Below are 9,661 nucleotides of genomic sequence, written 5' to 3' on the forward strand. Positions count from 1 at the left end.
AGTACTTGGGACATTTTTTGGATGCATTACAGGTGACAAAAATAATTGTAGTGAGTGTGCCACCGTTAGTTTCCAACATGACTAATACTGTGCCACAGTAATGTATTATTGATCTTTATCTTTGAATGTGTCATCTCGCTCTTATTTTCACAAATGTGTTTTCAGTTGAGAAAGGGTCATTGTTTCCAAATGCACACTTTTTTAAATGCCTCAACACGAACAGCAGGTGTCACTGCAGTTCATGCTCAACACTTGATGGACTAGAACTAGATCTTATCTTTACAAAAGAAAAAACCTTGCTTTTTCTATCATCATTTGGGTTGCTGGAGTACATGATGGTTATTCTTATTAAATAGCTTTTTTCCTGATACCTGTGGGTAACTTCATTCCATTCAATGAAATTGTTTTAGACAAGGATTTCTAAATCATATTTTTTCCCAAAAATGTAATTGTACATATCCTCATGTTGTTCCAAATCTGACTTGCTTGTGTGTACTGCAGAAGAAAGAAGGTCATATAGGTTTGGAATGACATGAGGATGACAGAATTTTCATTTTTGAGTGAACTAATCTTTAACAGAACAGTGAGATTCCTAGCATATTGGCCATGACGTTCAACGTTCCAGAACATTCCTCTCTTTCTCAAGCTTTATAACTGTCCTGTCCGATTCTCAGCTTTAAGCCTGCGTCTAGACGGAAGCCTTGAGTGTTGTCTTAAATACAGATAAGCTGCACAGCAGGCTGAGAAGGAGTGGAGGCATCTTCTCTTTCATGAAATAAACAGAGGTGAGAATCTCAACACTAGGACATCAGTGCGGTCTGTCCTGACCTTCGTGTCCAGGGCTCAGCTCCTCTGAATTCCCGCTGAGATCCAAGACCTTAAGAGCGGGACGTGCGGTCAACAGTTATAGGTCAGGGGAGACTCAGACTGTCCTTGCCTGGTGAAAACAAGGAGGATTTAGTGCTCGTAACCTTTCACAGCTTTAGGTTTCTTGAGCCTAAGGTCTATGGATTCTCAGATATACTGAAGGTCTTATTTTGGGATCTGAAGCTGTCCTCAAACCTAATGGAGAATGTAGATTAGCTCGTTTTGTAATATTTATGGAAGTTAGTTGTTCCAACTGCTAACATTTAGATCTCATCTGAAGGCTGTTTGATAATCAAACACGGTGATAATTTGTTGGAGATTAAGGGAAGGAGGAGGAACACAAAAAAAACACCCCATCATTACAGCACATCTGGTCTCTGCTCTCTTCAAAACCCATGTCACAGCTGACTTGGGCCCTCAAATCTGGAAGGAAGTGTAGGGGAATTTCCACTAATGAATCCAACAATCACACGATGAGGCCTCTTTGTGCAGGGACTTCAATGGAAACCACATTCGGAGCAGGCACAGCGAGTCACAATCAAAGGCACCGGCAAGCCGTTACCACGGGAGCAAAGCTGCAGCTTGTAACCGAACAGACATCTGTTTCCATGACAGCTGTCTGGAACGGCATCAGCCTAACTAACTGCTGCCTCAGAACTAGTCTGACTGTTTGATATCTCTTGCGATAAAGACAGAGAAGATTCTGTCAGAAACCCTCGTCGCTTCTTGTTATGATGCGCTAATGCGAAGAGAGAAGTTTGCATTTGTGTTTGTTTTGTTTATCTTTGAAGATAACGGAATCAGAGGCTGCAAAATAGTGGAAAGGAGAAGAAACACCCGAGAGAAGTAAACATATGGAGCGAACTTACCCCGGTGAGCTCGACGGAAGCCTCTTCAGAGCGGCGTAGCTGCTTCGAAGAAGGGTACACGAAAGACAAACAACTTAAGTTAAGCTCGAACGACATGTGTGGCATAATGTTGATTACTACAACATTCATGTCTACTTTTTAGTTGTTGCTTTTTTTAAAAGGAAAAGGAAAACATCTGAGTACAGTGAGGGACTTGTGTGTGCAATCTGACCCGTACGGAAATTACCAAGGGTTTTTACTACAACACAACAACAAAAACAATGGTAACCACAAATTAACCGTGGTTTTGCTACACTATTAACCGCTGTATTTTAAAACTGTGATTATACAAATGGTAATCAATCCACCGCATGATTCAATCCACAAAAAATACCTGTAAATATAGAAGTCACCAATGCACCATTCACCAACAAATAGCCTATGCATGGTGGTAACACGATTTTAGTGCGGAAAATTGATTACTAACCTTTTCTTTGTAATGTTATATCCAATCTGGCAGCCTTACAATAATGATTTAAGCAGCTTTTTGGCTCAAATAATACGTTTTAACACAAGACTGAATGCAAGCACTGTACTGTTGTGAAATGAGCTTCACATTTGTGCTTTTAAAGTCTGCATTTATTATCTTAATGTATCTTAATGGTCTTATTGTGAACAATTCAACCATAGCCTATTTTGGTTTGTTATATATCAGTGATATATCAGTTAAATATGAGTTTCCGAGGTAAAGCTTTTTCAATTTTCAATTTCAATTCAATTTTCAAAGCTGCCAATATTAAAAATAAATAAATACATACATAAATATACAAAGAAAAAATAATTAATAAATAAATACACACATGTATGAATAAATATACATAGAAAAGCAAAAAAAAAAAAAGAATAATTATTTATACATTTATTTCCATATTTATTTATTCTTTCATTTATTTCTACATTTATTTACTTCTATTTTCATTTATTTCCACATTTATTCCGTTCATTCGTTTATATATTTATTTATTTATTTACAGTTATTTATTTCTGCATTTATTTATTCCTACATTTATTCATGCAAAGGGTAATGAGGAGGGCGGGGTTTACCTCAGAGCTCCGAGTAGGCAAAAGCGAAGCATTGAGCCCACAGTGACACCTTGTGGTTTGGTCGAAATACAATAAGTACTGATGTTGATACTGTCTGTGACAAAGGACTTGGATATGTATATACAGGTCCTTCTCAAAAAAATTGGCATATTGTGATAAAGTTCATTATTTTCCATAATGTAATGATAAAAATAAACTTTCATATATTTTAGATTCATAGCACAACAACTGAAATATTTCAGGTCTTTTATTGTTTTAATACTGATGATTTTGGCATACAGCTCATGAAAACCCAAAATTCCTATCTCAAAAAGTTAGCATATCATGAAATGGTTCTCTAAACGAGCTATTAACCTAATCATCTGAATCAACTAATTAATTCTAAACACCTGCAAAAGATTCCTGAGGCTTTTAAAAACTCCCAGCCTGGTTCATTACTCAAAACCGCAACCATGGGTAAGATTGCCGACCTGACTGCTGTCCAGAAGGCCATCATTGACACCCTCAAGCGAGAGGGTAAGACACAGAAAGAAATTTCTGAACAAATAGGCTGTTCCCAGAGTGCTGTATCAAGGCACCTCAGTGGGAAGTCTGTGGGAAGGAAAAAGTGTGGCAAAAAAACGCTGCGCAACGAGAAGAGGTGACCGGACCCTGAGGAAGATTGTGGAGAAGGACCGATTCCAGACCTTGGGGGACCTGCGGAAGCAGTGGACTGAGTCTGGAGTAAAAACATCCAGAGCCACCCTGCACAGGCGTATGCAGGAAATGGGCTACAGGTGCCGCATTCCCCAGGTCAAGCCACTTTTGGGCTACAGAGAAGCAGCACTGGACTGTTGCTCAGTGGTCCAAAGTACTTTTTTCGGATGAAAGCAAATTTTGCATGTCCTTTGGAAATCAAGGTGCCAGAGTCTGGAGGAAGACTGGGGAGAAGGAAATGCCAAAATGCCTGAAGTCCAGTGTCAAGTACCCACAGTCAGTGATGGTCTGGGGTGCCATGTCAGCTGCTGGTGTTGGTCCACTGTGTTTTATCAAGGGCAGGGTCAATGCAGCTCAGGAGATTTTGGAGCACTTCATGCTTCCATCTGCTGAAAAGCTTTATGGAGATGAAGATTTCATTTTTCAGCACGACCTGGCACCTGCTCACAGTGCCAAAACCACTGGTAAATGGTTTACTGACCATGGTATTACTGTGCTCAATTGGCCTGCCAACTCTCCTGACCTGAACCCCATAGAGAATCTGTGGGATATTGTGAAGAGAAAGTTGAGAGACGCAAGACCCAACACTGGATGAGCTTTAGGCCGCTATCGAAGCATCCTGGGCCTCCATCACACCTCAGCAGTGCCACAGGCTGATCGCCTCCATGCCACGCCGCATTGAAGCCGTCATTTCTGCAAAAAGATTCCCAACCAAGTATTAAGTGCATAACTGAACATAATTATTTGAAGGTTGAATTTTTTTGTATTAAAACGCTTTTCTTTTATTGGTTGGATGAAATATGCTAATTTTTTGAGATAGGAATTTTGGGTTTTCATGAGCTGTATGCTAAAATCATCAGAATTAAAACAATAAAAGACCTGAAATATTTCAGTTGGTGTGCAATGAATCTAAAATATATGAAAGTTAAATTTGTATCATTACATTATGGAAAATAATGATCTTTTATTACAATTTGCTATTTTTTTTAGAAGGACCTGTATAGATTTTATAACCTAAAACAAAATTTTTATAAAAATAAAAACATCAAAATTTTAAAAATAAATGTAGAAATGATAAATGTGGATATAAAAATAGAAATAAATAAATGTAGAACTAAATAAAAGAATAAATAAATATATATGGAAATAAATACATACATAAATATGTAAATAAATGTATAAATAATTATTCTTTATTTTTTGCTTTTCTATGTTTATTTATTTATTTATTTTTGCTTTATTACATTTCTTTGTATATTTATTTATGTATTTATTTTAATAAATATTTACTATTTACTATTTACTTTGACGTTCCATACCCTCTGATGTCGTGTTTACCACTGGGAAGTTCAGAAATAATGCTGCCTTCACATGCTGTCGGAAGTTTCCTACATCCCACTTCAAAATTCGTGATTACGAACTTGTTGTGTTCAAGTGCTTTGTTGTCGGAAAGAATGGAGGACGCCAGGTTCATACTTTTGTGTGTCTTGGGAAAATGTTATTTTAACAATATAACCATTTCAGTCATTTCCCGGTCCCAGAAAATCATAGAATCACTGGCAAACACTAGCAGCACAACACGAAAGCATATTGTTTATAATCACATTCACAATAAAGGCATAATGTAGACAAGGCTGAAATGGTAATAGTTTTCAGCCATACATCCTATTGTATGGCTACTTTTACCACACTATCTAGATAGTCAGCTTGCTCACTATTCTGGAATGATGGTAGCCTGACGTGGTCGTACTCAATTCTAGTCAGAATATGAGTCTGAAACTGCTCCATTGGGCTGTGATTATGGGGCGTGTTTCAACCGAACCAGGAAAGACATCAATTGGATAGAGCTACAACGAATCAGAGCAACGAAGCGACGCATTGTCAAATGTCAACTCCTCATTTATTGTGTTGCCAAGTCCGCGTTTTTTTCCACAGCTGTTTTATATGTCCAAGGGTTGAAGCGACTATTATGTGATATATAGACCCATGAGTGCGAATTTTAGCAGGGAACCTTGCCAAAATAACACACGTTACCCCCCAAACACCATTTTTTCCCAGGAGAACCCCCCGAGAAGCTATTGTTTAGGGCTAGTAGTTGGCGGATTTTGTTGTAAAAACTTGGCAACCCTGTCTGCACGCGCGCATGATCATCATCTTTGAGAGAAATTGTGAAGGTGAATGCAGATACAAACAAGCTCTCCGTTTAGGATTCGAGTAAATATAATCCAAGCTCCTTTGATGATGTGACGATTACGTTACTGTTGATCATCTGTCCGTCATCGTCTAAAGCCCGCCCTGATGATTTCATTGGTCTGAACAATTTCTGTTCGGGGATAATTACTCCTCTATGGAGCGATGCCAGACCTAAAAATGTTGTGGGCGGGGCTAAATTCAGCTGGCATCCAGGCTAGAATGATGGTCAACTACATGCAAATTTCAATGTGATTAAAATACACAATGCTTCAAATGAAATTCGTCTCCCATCTGCCATTTTGAACACTCTTCTTATTTAAATAGTTTGCTGTCTTTTTAATGGCGATGACTTGGTTTGATCATTTTAATTTAATAACATTCAAAACTTGCATTCAAATCTGCCTTCATTCAATCAACCACAACCAATTGGTTGAACCAAGTCCCGTCCCCTTTCTTTCTTTCTATAATATTCCGTTTCAATCGGGGGTAGGCCGATAGATGTCTGCCTGGTGGTCTGCTGTTTGCAAGGGCAAGGCCTTCCCGCAGAGAGAGTGGCTTGACAAGGAGAGCTCCACCACTGCGGCACTCTGCAGCTTTCATTCTCGTTCTCTCTCGCTTCACCCTCCCTGTCTCTCAGGCATTACACCTGGTTAGGAGTTCTCCCAAGCCCTCATTACACTGAGACACCACCTAGCATTTAATAACCACTGCATCGTTTTATATGCACATCAAAACGTCAAGTCCTTGACCCAAATGGTGCAGATGGCCATGCTTCGAACTGCCATTTAAAATCAGTGAGCCCAAGAGCGGCTGCCGTGTTTCCTGGCCTTCAGGCTGCCTCAGACTGCGTGCGTATGAGACTGACTCATCAAGCTACCAGAGAACTCAATTTAATCCCACAGCAGGAGATTCATTCTCTTAAAGCTGAAGTTCCCCACCACGTGCATCGCTGATGTACCTCCTCACACGTAACGAAAGCGAGCCAGTCGTGCTGGATTTTTAATGGTACATTTGTCAAGCAGCTACCGAGCAATATTTCCAGCAATTGTAAGGAGAAAAACTAAAAGAACATCTGTGTCTCCGTCACCCTTACTTGCACAAAAAGTTCTTATATCACAAAAAAATCCTTCCTTCCTTCCTTCCTTCCTTTCTTCCTTCCTTCCTTCCTTCCTTCCTTCCTTCCTTCCTTCCTTCCTTCCTTCCTTCCTTCCTTCCCTTTCTTTCGTCTTTCTTTTGTTCATCTTTCTTTCGTCTTACTTTAATCTTATTTTCTTTTGTCTTTGTTTTGTTCTACTTTCTTTTGTCTTACTCTCCTCTGTCCGTCTTCCTTTCGTTTGTCTATTCTCAAAAAGGGGGATGACAGCAATTTTTTCCTCATTAACATACACACAGCACCCCATATTGACAGAAAAACACATAATTGTTGAGATTTTTGCAAATTTTAAAAAAAAAAGAATTATCTAGTATACTATATAAAGTATTCAGACCCTTTGCTTAGTATTTAGTAGAAGCACCCTTTTGATCTAATACAGTCATGAGTCTTTTTGGGAGTTTCTCACACCTGGATTTGGGGATCCTCTGCCATTCCAACTTGCAGATCCTCTCCAGTTCTGTCAGCTTGAATAGTAAACGTTGGTGGACAGCCATTGTCAGGTCTCTCCAAAGATGCTCAATTGGGTTTAAGTCAGGGCTCTGTCTGGGCTATTCAAGAACAGTCACAGAGATGTTGTGAAGCCACTCCTTTGTTATTTTAGCCTTGTGATTAGGGTCATTGTCTTGTTGGACTTGGGTCTTAAGCACTCTGGAGATTGTTTTCGTTCAGGATATCCCTGTACCTGGCCACATTCATCTTTCCCTTGATTGCAACCAGTTGTCCTGTCCCTGCAGCTGAAAAACACCCCCACAGCATGATGCTGCCACCACCATGCTTTACTGTTGGGACTGTATTGGACAGGTGATATTTTTCTCCACACATACCGCTTAAGCCCAAAAAGTTCTATATCGGTCTCATAAGACCAGAGAATCTTATTTCTCGCCATTTTGGAGTCCTTCAGGTGTTTTTTTTTTAGCAAACATTCATGTGTCTTGCACTGAGGAGAGGCTTTCGTCGGGACACTCTGTCATAAAGCCCCAACTGGTGAAGGGCTGCAGTGATGGTTGACTTTCTATAACTTTCTCCCATCTCCCGACTGCATCTCTAGAGCTCAGCCACAGTTATATTTGGGTTCTTCTTTACCTCTCTCACCAAGGCTTTTCTCCCCCGATAGCTCAGTTTGCCCAGACGGCCAGCTCTAAGAAGGGTTCTGGTCATCCCAAATATCTTCCATTTAAGGATTATGGAGGCCACTGTGCTAGGAACATTAAGTGCAGCAGAAATTATTTTGTAACCTTGGCCAGATCTGTGCCTTGACATAATTCTGTCTCTGAGCTCTTCAGGCAGTTCCTTTGATCTCATGATTTTCTTTTTCTCTTACTTGCACTGTGAGCAGAAAGGTCTTATATAGACAGGTGTGTGACTTTCCTAATCAAGTCCAATCCATTTAATCAAACACAGCTGGACTCAAATGAGGGTGTAGAACCATCTCAAAGATGATCAGAAAAAATGGACAGCACCTGAGTTAAATATATTGAGTGTCACAGCACAGGGTCTGAATACTTAGGACCATGTGATATTTCAGTTGTCTTTTTGTAATAAATCTGCAAAAATGTCAATCAATCTGTGTTTTTCTGTCAATATGGGGTGCTGTGTGTACATTAATAAGTTTTTTATTAATGTACACACAAAGAGTGAAAAATGTAAGGGGGTCTGAATACTTTCCGTACCCACTGTATGTAATTTGTTTGAAAATGTTTATTAAATATAATTTTAGTTGGAATTTTGCAAATATTTTCAAAGCAATCCACCTCACTTGGTGGTGTAGTTACTAGATAACTTGATGAGGCTGCCAGTCAGATTTGGCATGAACTCAACTGCCCTTGACCATGAGACAAGATACCGCAGAGAGGAAAAGACAGAGAGAGAGTTAGAGAGAGAATGGTAGAGGGGGTGACAAGGTGAAGAGCAAATGATGCCATTAAAGGCAACAGCTGCTTGCTGAAGCAGGGGCTGGACTGGTCAACCCTGCCACCCATAATGATAACAAGGTCAGTGGGGTCACACTGCTCAGCATCCCACCACCCTGCTCCCCATCCATCAGATTTCCCGCCTCTAATTATGAAGCCGCCTTCGAACCAAGCATGAGATATTATTACACTGAGACGAGACCCCACTCTCCTTAGATGCATAATGAATAGTGAGTCGTCTGTGAAGGGAGGCGGATTGTGACGACAGCTAAATGCAGAATCACTGAGATGGTGCAGTATTATAGCATCCCTTTTCCAAGCTTTGCAATACTCAAGCATGATATGCTCAAAATATTTCCTCCTCTTAGAGCTGTTCAGTTTATAGTCCTAAAACCTAAAAGTGAAAAAGCTTTTTTTCAACCATGGTAATTTTGCTAGGGAATTTTATATGGGTTTTTAGAGACTTAAGGAATACAATGGTATCCGATTCAGCAAGCATGTAAACCATTGCCCTGTCCAAATACCCACACTTGCGTTTTTTTCACTTAGCCACTTGTCTACTTACAAGAAGCATTTCCGGAATTCTTAAGTGTTCAAGTGTGCGTGAAGGCCGCAAGTGTTTTCAGATGTTTGTTTACTCAACGAGACACACTTAATCACTGTGTGAATGTGGCGCTTCATTTTCAAAGGTTTTACAAACTACATACTGTATAATCTGCAGTTTCTGCACCAATAAAATATGCAACACTTTACATTTGACAAAAAAATTATGTGTAATATCCAATTCCTTAAACATACACTGGAAAGTTTTCCCAGACATGATGCAAAATCTGGGCAATTACAGTTGTGGTCAGAATTATTGGCACCGCTGGTAAATATAATCAAAGATG

This window comes from Pseudorasbora parva, chromosome 15 (genome assembly GCF_024679245.1).
Source record: "Pseudorasbora parva isolate DD20220531a chromosome 15, ASM2467924v1, whole genome shotgun sequence".
Classification (NCBI taxonomy): Eukaryota; Metazoa; Chordata; class Actinopteri; order Cypriniformes; family Gobionidae; genus Pseudorasbora; species Pseudorasbora parva.